The sequence below is a fragment of the Tachyglossus aculeatus genome (assembly GCF_015852505.1).
Source record: "Tachyglossus aculeatus isolate mTacAcu1 chromosome 12 unlocalized genomic scaffold, mTacAcu1.pri SUPER_6_unloc_2, whole genome shotgun sequence".
Classification (NCBI taxonomy): domain Eukaryota; kingdom Metazoa; phylum Chordata; class Mammalia; order Monotremata; family Tachyglossidae; genus Tachyglossus; species Tachyglossus aculeatus.
The window spans coordinates 6,592,866-6,607,059 of NW_024044829.1; the positions used below are offsets into that span (position 1 = coordinate 6,592,866).

Below are 14,194 nucleotides of genomic sequence, written 5' to 3' on the forward strand. Positions count from 1 at the left end.
CAAACCACGGGTTTTTATTGATAATCTACTGTGTGTGCTGATCTAAGCTCTTGGAAGACAACTGTAGTAATATAAAGAAATTGAGGGAGTATCAGAGTGCTATTAGTGCAAATGAAGAATTATCTTCATCTTACTTCAGTCAATCAATGGAATTTTTTGAGCATTTACTGCATTCAGAGTACTGTGCTAAGTGCTTGAATACAACACAACAGAGTTGGTAGGCATGTTCCGTGCCTACACACTGGTCCTCTGCATTCACAGTTGTATGAGATTCATCCTTTCCTACCTTCTTTTTCCTCTACCACTCTATTCATCAAACCCGCACCAGACAAGGAAATTCAGGTTATCCAATCCCAGCTGGGTAAGGAATCTAGTGAAGGAATCAGGTTCATTATGATGTGAAAGTCCTTGCTCAACAATTCTCTACATTCATTCATTCATCCATTCAATCGTATTTATTTACCGCCTACTGTGTGCAAAGCCCTGTACTAAGTTGTTGGCAGAGTACACTATAACAACCAATAGACAAATTCCCTGCCCACAGTGAGCTACAGTCTAGAAGGGGACTATACATACGTACCATACATACATATATACATACATACACTATATGTATATATTCTATCCAGTTAGTCTCACTAAGCTATGATCTGGATCAATAACTGAAAATATTCATCTTTCTAGGTCATATTTTTTAAAAAAAATTCAGCATCCTATATTTGGGGTGAAAAATTGAATCCCTTGAGAAATCATTACTTGACCAACTATCTCCAGTAGAATAATAAGGATAACGTGACATAAAATAATTCAATAGGTAAATAGGGGAATTCGTCAATATTCAATTCGATTTTGCTAAGGAGTTGGTGTTGTTGTCTTATGCTGTCGAGTCGTGTCCGACCCATAGAGACGCCGTAGAAACATCTCTCCCAGAATTCCTCACTTCCATCTGCAATTGTTCTGGTAGTGTATCCAGAGAGTTTTCTTGGTAAAAATACAGAAGTGGTTTACCATTGCCTCCTTCCGAGCAGTAAATGAGTCTCTGCCCTAGAACCTCTCCCATGCCTTTTCTGCCCAGCACAGGTGAGTTTTGACTTGTAGCAGATTGCCTTCCACTCACTAGCCACTGCCCAAACTAGGAATGGAATGGGTAGGCCTCTGCTTGACTCTCCCTCCTGTAGTCCTGATTGGTAGAGTACCGGAAACTCTCCAGATACGACCCTGAAAGAGGTGCTAAAGATTGATTGATTTGATTTGAAAGGGCATTAATATTACTAGTATAAATAAATGTTATATGGCATTCATAAAAACGGGATGAATTAGAGCAATATTACTCATAAGGAGTAAATCCTCTCAAAATGAATTTTCTGCATACTATCATAAAACCGACTTGAGAGTCTTTGCATGGGATAAGACTCTTACCATGCTAAAATGAGAGAATATACTTACAATTATATCTAGTGCAGTCACCTTTATGCAATGTGAGAGAGTGGATGCAAGGAGTTGAAAGAGTGGCTTGATACAAATCTAAAGGACTTGTTGATTCAGGTATATATGCTGCCTTTTGTGTGTACTGAGTCAATCATTGGAATACTAACTAATCTGGTAATTATACACAAATAACACCCAGACTAAATCTGTGATTCACTCCAAGAAGCTCTCAGGGAATTTTAAAAAATTGATACCTCATTTACTTTCTTTGGATTTCTGTCCTAATTTTGTTTCCCATGAAATATTGCTCATTGCTCAGACACACGTATTACTTTGGATAATGTAGTGAATGAAAACATTTAAAAATAATGATCATAATAATAATGGTACTTCTTAAGCATTTCCTAAGTGGCAAGCACTGTTCAAAACACAGGGATAAATACAAGGTAGTCACGGTGGACACAGACCCTGTGCCACATAGAGCTCACACTACTAATCCCCATTTTAAAGATGAGGTAACTGAGGCCCAGAGAAATGAAATGCCTTGTCCAAGGTCACACAGTTGACATATGGTGGAGCCGGGATTACATTCCATGATCGTCTGACTCTTCAGCCCTTGCTCTATTCACTAAGTCATGCTGCTAGATCATATTAAGAAGCATTTCCAAGCATGTGACTAGGCTAAATTGGAAGCATTTCATTCAATCGTATTTAATGAGTACTTACTGTGTGCAGAGCACTGTACTAAGCGCTTGGAAAGTACAAGTTGGCAACATATAGAGACGGTCCCTACCCAACAGTGGGCTCACAGTCTAGAAGGGGGAGACGGAGAACAAAACAAAACATACCAACAAAATAAAATAAATAGAATAAATATGTACAAATTAAATAAAAAAATTAATAGAGTAATAAATACGTACAAACATATATACATATATACAGGTGCTGTGGGGAGGGGAAGCAGGTAAGGCGGGGGGGGTGTGGAGGGGGAGGAGGGTGAGAGGAAGGAGGGGGCTCAGTCTGAGAAGGCCTCCTGGAGGAGGATAGCTCCCAGGAGGGCTTTGAAGGGAGGAAGAGAGTTAGCTTGTCGGATGTGCGGAGGGAGGGCATTCCAGGCCAGGGGGATGACGTGGGCTGGGGGTCGACGGCGGGACAGGCGAGAACGAGGCACATTGAGGAGATTAGCGGCAGAGGAGCAGAGGGTGTGGGCTGGGCTGTAGAAGGAGAGAAGGGAGGTGAGGTAGGAGGGGGCGAGGTGATGGAGAGCCTTGAAGCCGAGGGTGAGAAGCAGGGATTACAAGAGTTGAAAAGTCATCTTTTTCTAAAACTCAGTATTGGTGGAACCTGCAAGTATTTTGTCTTGGTTACTGATCTTTAAATAGGACATGGAGAAGCTGGAGCGGATCCAGAAAAAAAGTAGGTAGGACAGAGCAAATAAAGCCTTTAATAAGTAGCGTGTTAAGACAAGCACATGAGCCTGGGATTCAGAGGACCTGGGTTCTAAGTGGCTCTGCCACTTTCATTCACTCATCCATTCATTCAATAGTATTTATTGAGTGCTTATTGTGTGCAGAGCACTGTACTAAAGGCTTGAAAAGTACAATTCAGCAACAGATAAGATACAGCCCCTACCCAACAGTGGGATTACAGTCTAGAAGGGGGAGAGACACAACATAACAAGTAGACAGGTGACAAAAAAGTAGACCTTGGGCCAGTCACTTAACTGTTCTGTGCCTCAGTCATCTCATCTGTAAAATGAGAATTAAGACTGTGAGCCCTATGTGGGACCTGGACTGTGTCCCAATTAATTAGCTTAATAGAGTGACTGGCACATAGTAAGCACTTAGAAAATACCAATAAAATAAAAATACATTGGAATTATTTATCCTAAAGGGAAAAATGTTTAAAGGGTGATTTACATATTTATTTATGTATAAAGGTTTTTATGAGGAACATGATAATGACTACTTCTCCTTGGTCATAGATTACTGAAGAAATGGAAATAGACTCAATTACCCTAAGAGAGTGCTCAGGAAGGAAGAACATATTTCTTGTTGGCAAGGACGGTTCTACAATAGACAGGATATTTTGTGAGGTTAATGGGCATCGATCTTGAAATATTTTTAAATAAACATGGGTAACCATCCTATAAACGACTTAGACCATTTGCACTCTAATCATTTTGTTGATAGTACACTCTGCCACAAGTGATGATTGATGATTGAAAAACAGAAGCCGATCAAAACTAATAGATCGAATTGCAAACCCAAATCACTTAGATGAACAGAGAAAGATCCATCCAAAAACTAATGACTCTTTCATTCCCCTTTTGTCCTGCCCCGTGAAGGCATTATGCAATAAGTATTGCTTAGATACCGGTGCCTGCAAGTTTTTCCTCAACCTAATTGTTTGCAATCTTCTTTGATGATGATGGAATCTTTCTTTGGGAATGATGGATGAGCAACACTCCTGAGACTCCAAAGGGATTTATTATAGTGCTGGTGGCTTTGTGCAGTGCTACTCACATTATCTCTTTCCAGCCCTATGTTTTCCCACTGGGGCATGGAGTGCAGTGAACACGAAAGTGGTCAGAGGTGCTGCGTATTGTGAAATGCACTTCAAGCCCTGTCTCCCCCTCTACACTGTCAGCTCGATGTGTGCAGTAAATGTGTCTACCAAACTCTGTTGCATTGTACTCTCCCAAGTTCTTAGTAGAACGGCTTAGTGGATAAGAGCACAGGCCTGGGTTTCAGAAAGACTTGGGTTTTAATACTGGCTGTGCCACTCGTCTGCAATGTGACCTTGTTATGACTCACGTAACATCTCTCTACCTCAGTTACCTCATCTGTAAAATGGGAATTAAGACTGTGACCCCCATGTGTGACATGGACCGTGTTCCATCTGAATAGCTTGTATCTACCCCAGAGCTTAAAACAGTACATGACACATAGTAAGCACTTAACAAATGCCATCATTATTACTGAGTGCTCAATAAATGATGGATTGATTACTTGATTGCAGAGCCCATGTAGTGTTGAGGAAAGAGTCTGAGTGACTGGTGGAAGATGGTGGATTTGGGGTGCTTGTATGAGTGGGGGCTATTTGGTATGTTTGAAAGACCATTCTGCAGTGCCTAGTCTCTAGTAAATTTCAATACTCATTTTTGTTTTATTTCCAATTTCTAGGTCAGAGATGAACAAGTCAGTGGAAATGACATTATGTAAATCAGTTCGGTACAAAATGGAGAGCACGTAATCCACTAGATGTGTTTGGGACACTGGATATAAATTAAAACGTCAAAATCACTATAGCCTTCTCATATGGCTATAATTTTACACTAATACCTCCAGTAGGCAGAAAGCTTGGGAAAACAATGAAGACATATGGTGTTATGGGTATCATAATAAATAGGTCTTACATTAGGAACATCTCTAAAAAATTCACTAATTAAATAACCATAAAAATATTGATTACCTTGCATCCACACTGGCCTTAGTACAAAATAAGCACTAAGTACCATTAATTTTGTTGTCATTATTATTTTTGTTATTATTAAAGGATGAATCAGTCATCGGGGTCAGAGATAATTCAAAGTAGAATGATGGTATTTTATTGAAGATTTATTGTGTAAAGAACACTGTGCTAAGCACATGGGAGAGTTCATTATTATCATCAAGTACCATTGTCATTTCCAATTCATAACGACTCCATGGATATCCTTTCTCCAGAACTTCCTGTCCTCTGACATAATCCGCAACCTTTCTAATGGTTCTTCCATTATCATTGTTATGGCCTCTATCCATCTAACAGCTGATCTGCCTCTTCCACGTTTTCCCAGGACTTTTCCTATCATAATGTCTTCTCCAGATAATTAGTCCTGCTGATTATGTGTCCAAAATATGCTAATGCAAGTCCAGTCAGTTGGACTTCCAAAGACCACTTGGTTTAAATTTGCTCTAAAATCCATTTGTTTGTCTTTTGGGCAGTCCATGGTTTTCTTAAAAGCCTTCACCAACATCACATTTCAAAAGAATTGATGTTCTATCTTATTTTTTCACTGTCCAGCTTTCAGATCCATACGTTGTCACTGGAAATACCATAGGGTCGACAATTTGTATAATAAACACAATACCTGGCCTCAGTTTACTTGGAAGATATGTCAGTACCACCTACTGTTGTTCAGTTCATTCATTCATTCATTCAATTGTATATATTGAGCACTTACTGTGTGCAGAGCACTGTACTACGCGCTTGGGAAATACAAATCGGCAACATACAGAGACGGTCCCTATCCAACAATGGGCTCACAGTCTAGAAGGGGGAGACAGACAACATAACAAAGCAAGTAGACAGGTGATCCAACCAACTAACTTTTCCAAGGTCACAACAGCAGGCAAGAGGTGAAATGGAATTAGAATCCAGGTCTTCTGACTGCCAGTTTGTTGACATTTTCTTTTTTTAACTCTTTAGAGAAAGCAGTGTGGGCTAGAGGATAGAGCACAGGCCTGGGAGTCAGAAGGACCTGGGTTCCAATCCCAGCCCCTCCACTTGTCTGCTGTGTGACCTCGGGCAAGTCACTGCATTTCTCTGGGCCTCTGTTACTGCATCTGTAAAATGGAGATTAAGGATGCATACCCCATCTGGGACAGGGACTGTGTCCATGCCAATTTCCTTTATATCTATCCCAGCGTGTAGCACAGTGCTTAGCACATAGTAAACGTTTAACAAATACCATTATTATTATCACCCATAATGCCTCCACTCTGGTGCCCCCAGTAGCTCCGTGCTTTCAAAACAAGTACATTTGAATCGCAGTGCTTCCCAGTCACACTTTTGGTCTTGCCATGCATGACCAGTCACCCTAGTTATTTCATCAGGGTGCAGTTTCTGCTGCTTTCACGTTCCTCCAATAAGCACCTTGCCCCTACTGACCACCATTAAATTATAATATTAATAATAATAATAATAATGGTATTTGTTAAGCATTTACCGTGTGCCAAGCACTGTTACTGTTCTAAGCACTAGGTTACGTACAAGGTAATCAGGTCGTCCCACATGGGGCTCAGTGTCTTAATCCTCAATTTACAGGTGAGGGAACTGAAACACAAAGAAGTTAAGTGGCTTGCCCAACATCACAAAGCAGACGAGTGGCAGAGCAGGGATTTGAACCCACATCCTCTGACTCCCAAGCCCATGCTCTTTCCACCAGGCCACTCTGCTTCTCGAGGTGTTAAACACCTCGTTGGCATTTTGTCAGCAGTAGAGGAAGCAGAAAAATGTAAACTAGATTCTTTCCTTCCAGAAAGAAGGAATTCCTTCTACAATTAGTTGCTCCAACACATGCACAAACATGGAACCCAGTCCTATAAATAAGATGATGATTGTGGAATTTTAAGTGCTTACCGTGTGCCAAGCACTGAACGAAGCACTGGAAACTAGACCTAGCTGAGCACCTGTCTCGCAGCAGGGCTGAGCTGCTTGAATCACTTTTATTTCCAGAATCGGAAGATTTCCTCCTGGAAGGACAAAGCATGGTAAACATTCAGGGGATTTTCTTGGGGTCATTTTCAAACCCTAATTTGGCAAGGCACTGGGGTTGCGAAGTGACTTGCCCAAGGTCACAGAGCTGATTTTAACCCCTTCCTCACCTTCCTTCTCTCCTTTTCCATGCCCACTCTGATCCTCGGAGAATTCAACATCCATATGGATATCCCTGGTGACTCCTCTGCCGCCTGCCTTCTATCACTACTTGACGCTGCCAACATCTTGCTCCACCCAACCTCGCCCACTCACCAACTTGGTCACACCCTCGACCTCATCATCTCCTACCGCTGCATTGTCTCCACCCTCACCAACTCAGAAATCCCTCTCTCTGATCATAACCTTCTCACCTGCCTCCTCACACTCCTTTCCCCTGTAAATCCATATTACTTCCTCACAGAGACCTCCACTCTCTTGACCCCATACGTCTTTCTGAGTGCCTCACACCTCAACTCGCCTCCCTTTCCTCTCTACCCAATCTTGATGATCAGATTACTGCTCTCAACTCTACCCTCTCTACTCAGCTCGACTGGCTCGCTCCCCTCTCCCTTCACCACTCTCGTACACACAGCCCTGGATCACTGCCACTGTCTGCCTCCTTCGCTCTTATGCTCGAGCTGCTGAACACTGCTGGCGAAAGTCTAAACACCATGACAACCTCGTTCACTTCAAGTTTATCCTTTCCTGCCTTAACTCTGCCCTCTCTTCTGCCAGACAAAACTATTTCTCCTCCCTTATTGACACCCATTCCCATCATCCCCGTCAGCTCTTCCATACATTTAACTCCCTTCTCAGGCCCCCTGTTCCTCCCCCTCCTCCTTCTCTCACCCCCAACGATCTGGCCTCCTACTTCATTAATAAAATTAAATCTATCATGTCTGAACTCCCCAAAGTCTCTCCCCCACCTTCTCCAACCCCCCGACTCTCAGCCCTCTCTGCTACTCTCCCATCCTTCCCAGCAGTATCCTCAGAGGAGATCTCCTCCCTCCTCCCAAGTGCTACTGCGGCCACCTGTGCGTCTGACCCCATTCCCTCCCATCTTATGAGATCTCTCGCTCTGTCCCTGCTCCCCTCCTTAACTTCCATCTTCAACCGCTCACTCTCCACTCGTTCCTTCCCCTCTGCCTTCAAACTTGCCCACGTCTCTCCCATTCCAAAAAATACCCCTCTCTTGGCCCCACCTCAACTTCAAGTTATCGCCCTATCTCCCCTCTACCATTCCTTTCCAAACTCCTTCAACGAGTCATCTAAGCACTTATTACATGCCAATCACTGTACTAGGCTCTGGGGTAGATAGAAGATCATCATGTTTCACATGAGACCCAGAGTCTCATAGGAGGGAGAACAGGGTTTGAATCCCAGTTATACCATTGTGGGAACTGGGGCCCAGAGAACTAAAGTGACTTGTCCAAGATCACACAGCAGAGAAGTGGCAGAGGCAGGATTTGAAACAGTTTCCTGCAACTCCCAGGCCCAAGGTCTATACACTAGGAAGGATTGCTTCCATCAGAAGCCTATGTAATGGAATCCTTGAGGAGTCAACTTTCACCATATTGACACAAGCCCCACCTTCGAAAATATAGACCAAGGTGGGCAGTGTGAGTGTCTTCATTTTGCCGTTCATGATGATTCCTCTTTCATCTTCCCAGAGATGGAGGCTCCCATGCTCCCAGCGGGATTTAGGGACAAACCCTAAATCAAATCAAATTTGTGGTATCTCAAGCCATCTGATTCCTTTCCAATGATAATGCCAGTGAGACTCAACTCAACTCAACTCGTCACTGTTGACGGCACTACCATCCTTCCCGTCTCACAAGCCTGCAACCTTGGTGCCATCTTCGACTCCGCTCTCTCGTTCACCCCTCACATCCAAGCCATCACGAAAACCTTCCGGTGTCAGTTCCACAACATTGCCAAGATCCGCCCTTTCCTCTCCATCCAAACCGCTAACATGCTCGTTCAAGCTCTCATCTTCGCCGCTCTCGCACCACTAACCCACAGCCCTGGATCACTGCCACTGTCCGCCTCCTTCGCTCTTATGCTCGAGCTGCCGAACGCTGCTGGCGAAAGTCTAAACACCATGCCAACCTCGTTCACTTCAAGTTTATCCTTTCCTGCCTTAACTCAGCCCTCTCTTCTGCCAAAACTATTTCTCCTCCCTTATTGACACCCATGCCCATCACCCCCGCCAGCTCTTCCGTACATTCAACTCCCTTCTCAGGCCCCCGGTTCCTCCCCCTCCTCCTTCCCTCACCCCCAACGATCTGGCCTCCTACTTCATTAACAAAATTAAATCCATCAGGTCCGACCTCCCCAAAGTCTATTCCCCCCTTTCTCCAACCCCCCGGCTCTCAACATTCTCTGCTACTCTCCCATCCTTCCCAGCGGTATCCTCAGAGGAACTCTCCTCCCTCCTCTCAAGGGCTACTCCAGCCACCTGTGCTTCTGACCCCATTCCCTCTCATCTTATGAAATCTCTCGCTCCATCCCTTCTCCCCTCCTTAACTTCCATCTTCAACCGCTCACTCTCCACTGGTTCCTTCCCCTTTGCCTTCAAACATGCCCATGTCTCTCCCATCCTAAAAAAACCCTCTCTTGACCCCACCTCACCTTCTAGTTATCGTCCCATATCCCTCCTACCATTCCTTTCCAAACTCCTTGAACGAGTTGTCTACACGCGCTGCCTAGAATTCCTCAACAACAACTCTCTCCTCGACCCCCTCCAGTCTGGCTTCCGTCCCCTTCATTCCACGGAAACTGCGCTCTCAAAGGTCACCAATGACCTCCTGCTTGCCAAATCCAACGGCTCATACTCTGTCCTAATCCTCCTCGACCTCTCAGCTGCCTTTGACACTGTGGACCACCCCCTTCTCCTCAACACGTTATCTGACCTTGGCTTCACAGACTCCGTCCTCTCCTGGTTCTCCTCTTATCTCTCCGGTCGTTCTTTCTCAGTCTCTTTTGCAGGCTCCTCCTCCCCCTCCCATCCTCTTACTGTGGGGGTTCCCCAAGGTTCAGTGCTTGGTCCCCTTCTGTTCTCAATCTACACTCACTCCCTTGGTGACCTCATTCGCTCCCACGGCTTCAACTATCACCTCTACGCTGATGATACCCAGATCTACATCTCTGCCCCTGCTCTCTCCCCCTCCCTCCAGGCTCGCATCTCCTCCTGCCTTCAGGACATCTCCATCTGGATGTCCGCCCGCCACCTAAAGCTCAACATGTCGAAGACTGAGCTCCTTGTCTTCCCTCCCAAACCTTGTCCTCTCCCTGACTTTCCCATCTCTGTTGACGGCACTACCATCCTTCCCGTCTCACAAGCCCGCAACCTTGGTGTCATCCTCGACTCCGCTCTCTCATTCACCCCTCACATCCAAGCCGTCACCAAAACCTGCCGGTCTCAGCTCCGCAACATTGCCAAGATCCGCCCTTTCCTCTCCATCCAAACCGCTACCCTGCTAATTCAAGCTCTCATCCTATCCCGTCTGGACTACTGCACTAGCCTTCTCTCTGATCTCTCATCCTCGTGTCTCTCTCCACTTCAATCCATACTTCATGATGCTGCCCGGATCATCTTTGTCCAGAAACGCTCTGGACATATAACTCCCCTCCTCAAAAACCTCCAATGGCTACCGATCAATCTGTGCATCAGGCAGAAACTCCTGACCCTGGGCTTCAAGGCTCTCCATCACCTCGCCCCCTCCTACCTCACCTCCCTTCTCTCCTTCTACTGCCCAGCCCGCACCCTCCGCTCCTCCACCACTAATCTCCTCACTGTACCTCGCTCTCGCCTGTCCCGCCATCGACCCCCGGCCCACGTCATCCCCCGGGCCTGGAATGCCCTCCCTCTGCCCATCCGCCAAGCGAGCTCTCTTCCTCCCTTAAAGGCCCTGCTGAGAGCTCACCTCCTCCAGGAGGCCTTCCCAGACTGAGCCCCTTCTTTCCTCTCCCCTCGTCCCCCTCTCCATCCCCGTCTTACCTCCTTCCCTTCCCTACAGCACCTGTATATATGTATATATGGTTGTACATATTTATTACTCTGTTTATTTATTTATTTATTTATCTTACTTGTACATTTCTATCCTACTTATTTTATTTTGTTGGTATGTTTGGTTCTGTTCTCTGTCTCCCCCTTTTAGACTGTGAGCCCACTATCGGGTAGGGACTGTCTCTATGTGATGCCAATTTGTACTTCCCAAGCGCTTAGTACAGTGCTCTGCACATAGTAAGCGCTCAAAAAATACGTTTGATTGATTGATTGATTGATTATCCCGTCTGGACTACTGTATCAGCCTCTTCTCCGATCTCCCATCCTCTTGTCTCTCCCCACTTCAGTCCATACTTCACGCCGCTGCCCGGATTGTCTTTGTCCAGAAACGCTCTGGGCATGTTACTCCCCTCCTCAAAATCTCCAGTGGCTACTAATCAACCTACGCATCAAGCAGAAACTCTTCACCCTCGGCAACAAGGCTCTCCATCACCTCGCCCCCTCCTACCTCACCACCCTTCTCTCCTTCTAAAGCCCACCCTGCACCCTCCGCTCCTCTGCCGCTAATCTCCTCACCGTGCCTCGTTCTCGCCTGTCAGGCCGTCGACCCCCGGCCCATGTCATCCCCCTGGCCTGGAATGCCCTGCCTCCCCACATCCGCCAAGCTAGCTCTATTCCTCCCTTCAAGGCCCTACTGAGAACTCACCTCCTCCAGAAGGCCTTCCCAGACTGAGCCCCCTCCTTCCTCACCTCGTCCTCCCCCTCTCCACCCCGCCGCCTTACCTGCTTCCCTTCCCCACAGCACATGTATATAGGTATACATGTTTGTACATATATATTACTCTATTTATTTATTTATTTTACTTATACATATCTATTCAATTTATTTTATTTTGTTAATATGTTTGGTTTTGTTCTCTGTCTCCCCCTTCTAGACTATGAGCCCACTGTTGGGTAGGGACCGTCTCTATATGTTGCCAACTTGTACTTCCCAAGCGCTTAGTACGGTTCTCTGTACACAGTAAGCGCTCAATAAATACGATTGATTGCTTGATTGATTGTTCAATCAATAAATCTTATTTATTGAGCACTTACTGTGTGCAGAACACTGTACTGAGCACTTAGGCGACTATATTATAACAATGTAGCAGAGTTGGTAGACAGAGTCCCTGCCCAACATGAGCTTACAGTCTCGAGGGGGAGACAGACATTAATTTAAATACATGAATTGCAGAAGTGGACATAAGTGGTGTGGTGCTTAGCGAGGAGTGAATAAAGGGAACAATTCAGGGTAATTCAGAAGGAAGTAGAACATCGATAATGAAAGCTTATTCAGGGATAGCCTCTTCGAGGAGTTGGGCCTTCATTAGACCTTCGAATGTAGGTGGAGTCTACCTGTCTGTCCCTGTCGTGAGAGGGAGGATATTTCAGTGTAGTGACAGGACGTGGTTGAGAGGTTGGCAGTAAGATAGATGAGACTTCAGTAGAGTAAGAAGGGTGGCATTAGAGTAGAGGAGTTTGTAAGGGAAGCAGCATGGTCTAGTGGCAAAAGCATGGGCTTGGGAGTCAGAAGATGTGGGTTCTAAGCCCGGTCCTGCCACTTGCCAGCTTTATGACCTTGGATAAGTCATTTAAATTCACTGTGCCTCAGTTATCTCATGTAAAATGAGGATTAAGACTGTGAGCCTCACTTGAGACAACCTGATTATCTTGTATCTATCTACCCCAGCACTTAGAAAAGTGTGTGGCACATAGTAAGTCCTTAACAAATAATGTAATTATTACTATTACCAGTTGGCTGGGCTGTAGGAGGAAAACAGTGAGGTGAGTTGGGAACAGGTGAGTTTATAGACGATTTTAAAATTGATGGTGAGTCTCTGATGTGGAGGTTGATGGGAAATCCCTTGAGGGGCAGGAGCAGTGGTGAGTCTTGGACTGAACATTTTGTAGAAAAATGATCCAGCAGCAAAGAAGTACGGACTTGCAGCAGGGAGGTCAGTGAGGAGGTTGATGCAGTAGTCAAGGTGAGATAGGTTAAGTACTTTGATTAGAGTGGTAGAAATTTGGAGGGAAAGGAAAGGGTGTATTTTAGCGATGGTGTGAAGGTTGAACTGACAGGATTTGGTGACATGTTGAATATATGGGTTGAATGAGAGAGATGACTTGAGGAGAATGCCAAGGCTATTGGCTTATGAATCTGTGAAGATGGTTGTTCTGTCTCCAGTGATGGAAAAGTCAAGGGGAGGACAGGATTTGAGTAGGAAGATGAGGGGCTCTGTTTTGGACGTGTTGGGTTTAAGTGACATCCAAAGAAAGAAGGCTGAAAGGCAGGTGGAGATGAGTGATTTCAGAGACGGAGAGTGATGAGGACAGGCGAGGAAGATTTCGATATTATCACGAGCCCCGAGATCGTGATAATCGTTGGACTGTTTTTTTTACAACGATCTGACCTAACGCGAAACAGCCTACCTCCTTCTCGAATTCTTTCTTTGATTCTGTTGTTCACGGGGTCAAGAATATAGTAACTTGTAAAATGGCTTCTTGGTCACGAAAATGCGTTCCCGAGGTCTCATTAGAGATATCTTCCTCATAGCGGTGGTAGTTGAAGCCAGGAGAGCAAATGAGTTCTCCAAGGGAGTGGGTGTAGATGGATAGTAGAAGGGGACCCAGAACTGAACCGTGAGGGAATCCCACGGTTTGGGGGAGAGAGAAAGAGGAGAAAACCATGAAAGATACTGAGAAGGAGTGGCCAGAGAGATAGAGGAGAACCAGGAGAGGACACTGTAAGTATCAATGTCAGGTTGGATACTATTTCCAGGAGAAGCGGGTGATCAACAGAGTCCAAAGCAGCTGAGCAGTTGAGCAGGATTAAGATGGGAGTAGAAGGATTAAGCTAGAAAGAGATCATTTGGGACCTTAGATAGGGTAGTTTCTGGGGCAAAAGGGACGGAAGAAGCTAGATTGTTGGGAGTAAGGGATGAATTGGAAAAATGAAATCGAAGACAGTGGGTGAGACAACTCTCTCAAGCAGTTTGGAGAGGAATAGTAGGAAGGAGATGATGTGATAACTGGAGAGAGCCGTGGGGTCAAGGAAAGGGATTTTAGAATGGTGGAGTCATGACATGTGTGGTCTTCATATGACAGACACTAAGCTTCTTGTGGTCAGGGGTCTCGTCTACTGATTCTATTGTCCTCTCCCAAGCACTTAATATAGTGCTCTGGCCACAGTAAGCTCTT

The 14,194-nt window shown here is 45.2% G+C and overlaps 1 non-coding gene across 1 annotated transcript; it reads right to left on the bottom strand.

Moving 5' to 3' along the window:
• Window positions 1-1,090: 1,090 nt before the first annotated feature.
• LOC119921511 lies at window positions 1,091-1,228 on the bottom strand. The gene has a single exon (XR_005448545.1). It is a non-coding gene; the product is annotated as a small nucleolar RNA SNORA7 (small nucleolar RNA).
• Window positions 1,229-14,194: the final 12,966 nt, after the last annotated feature.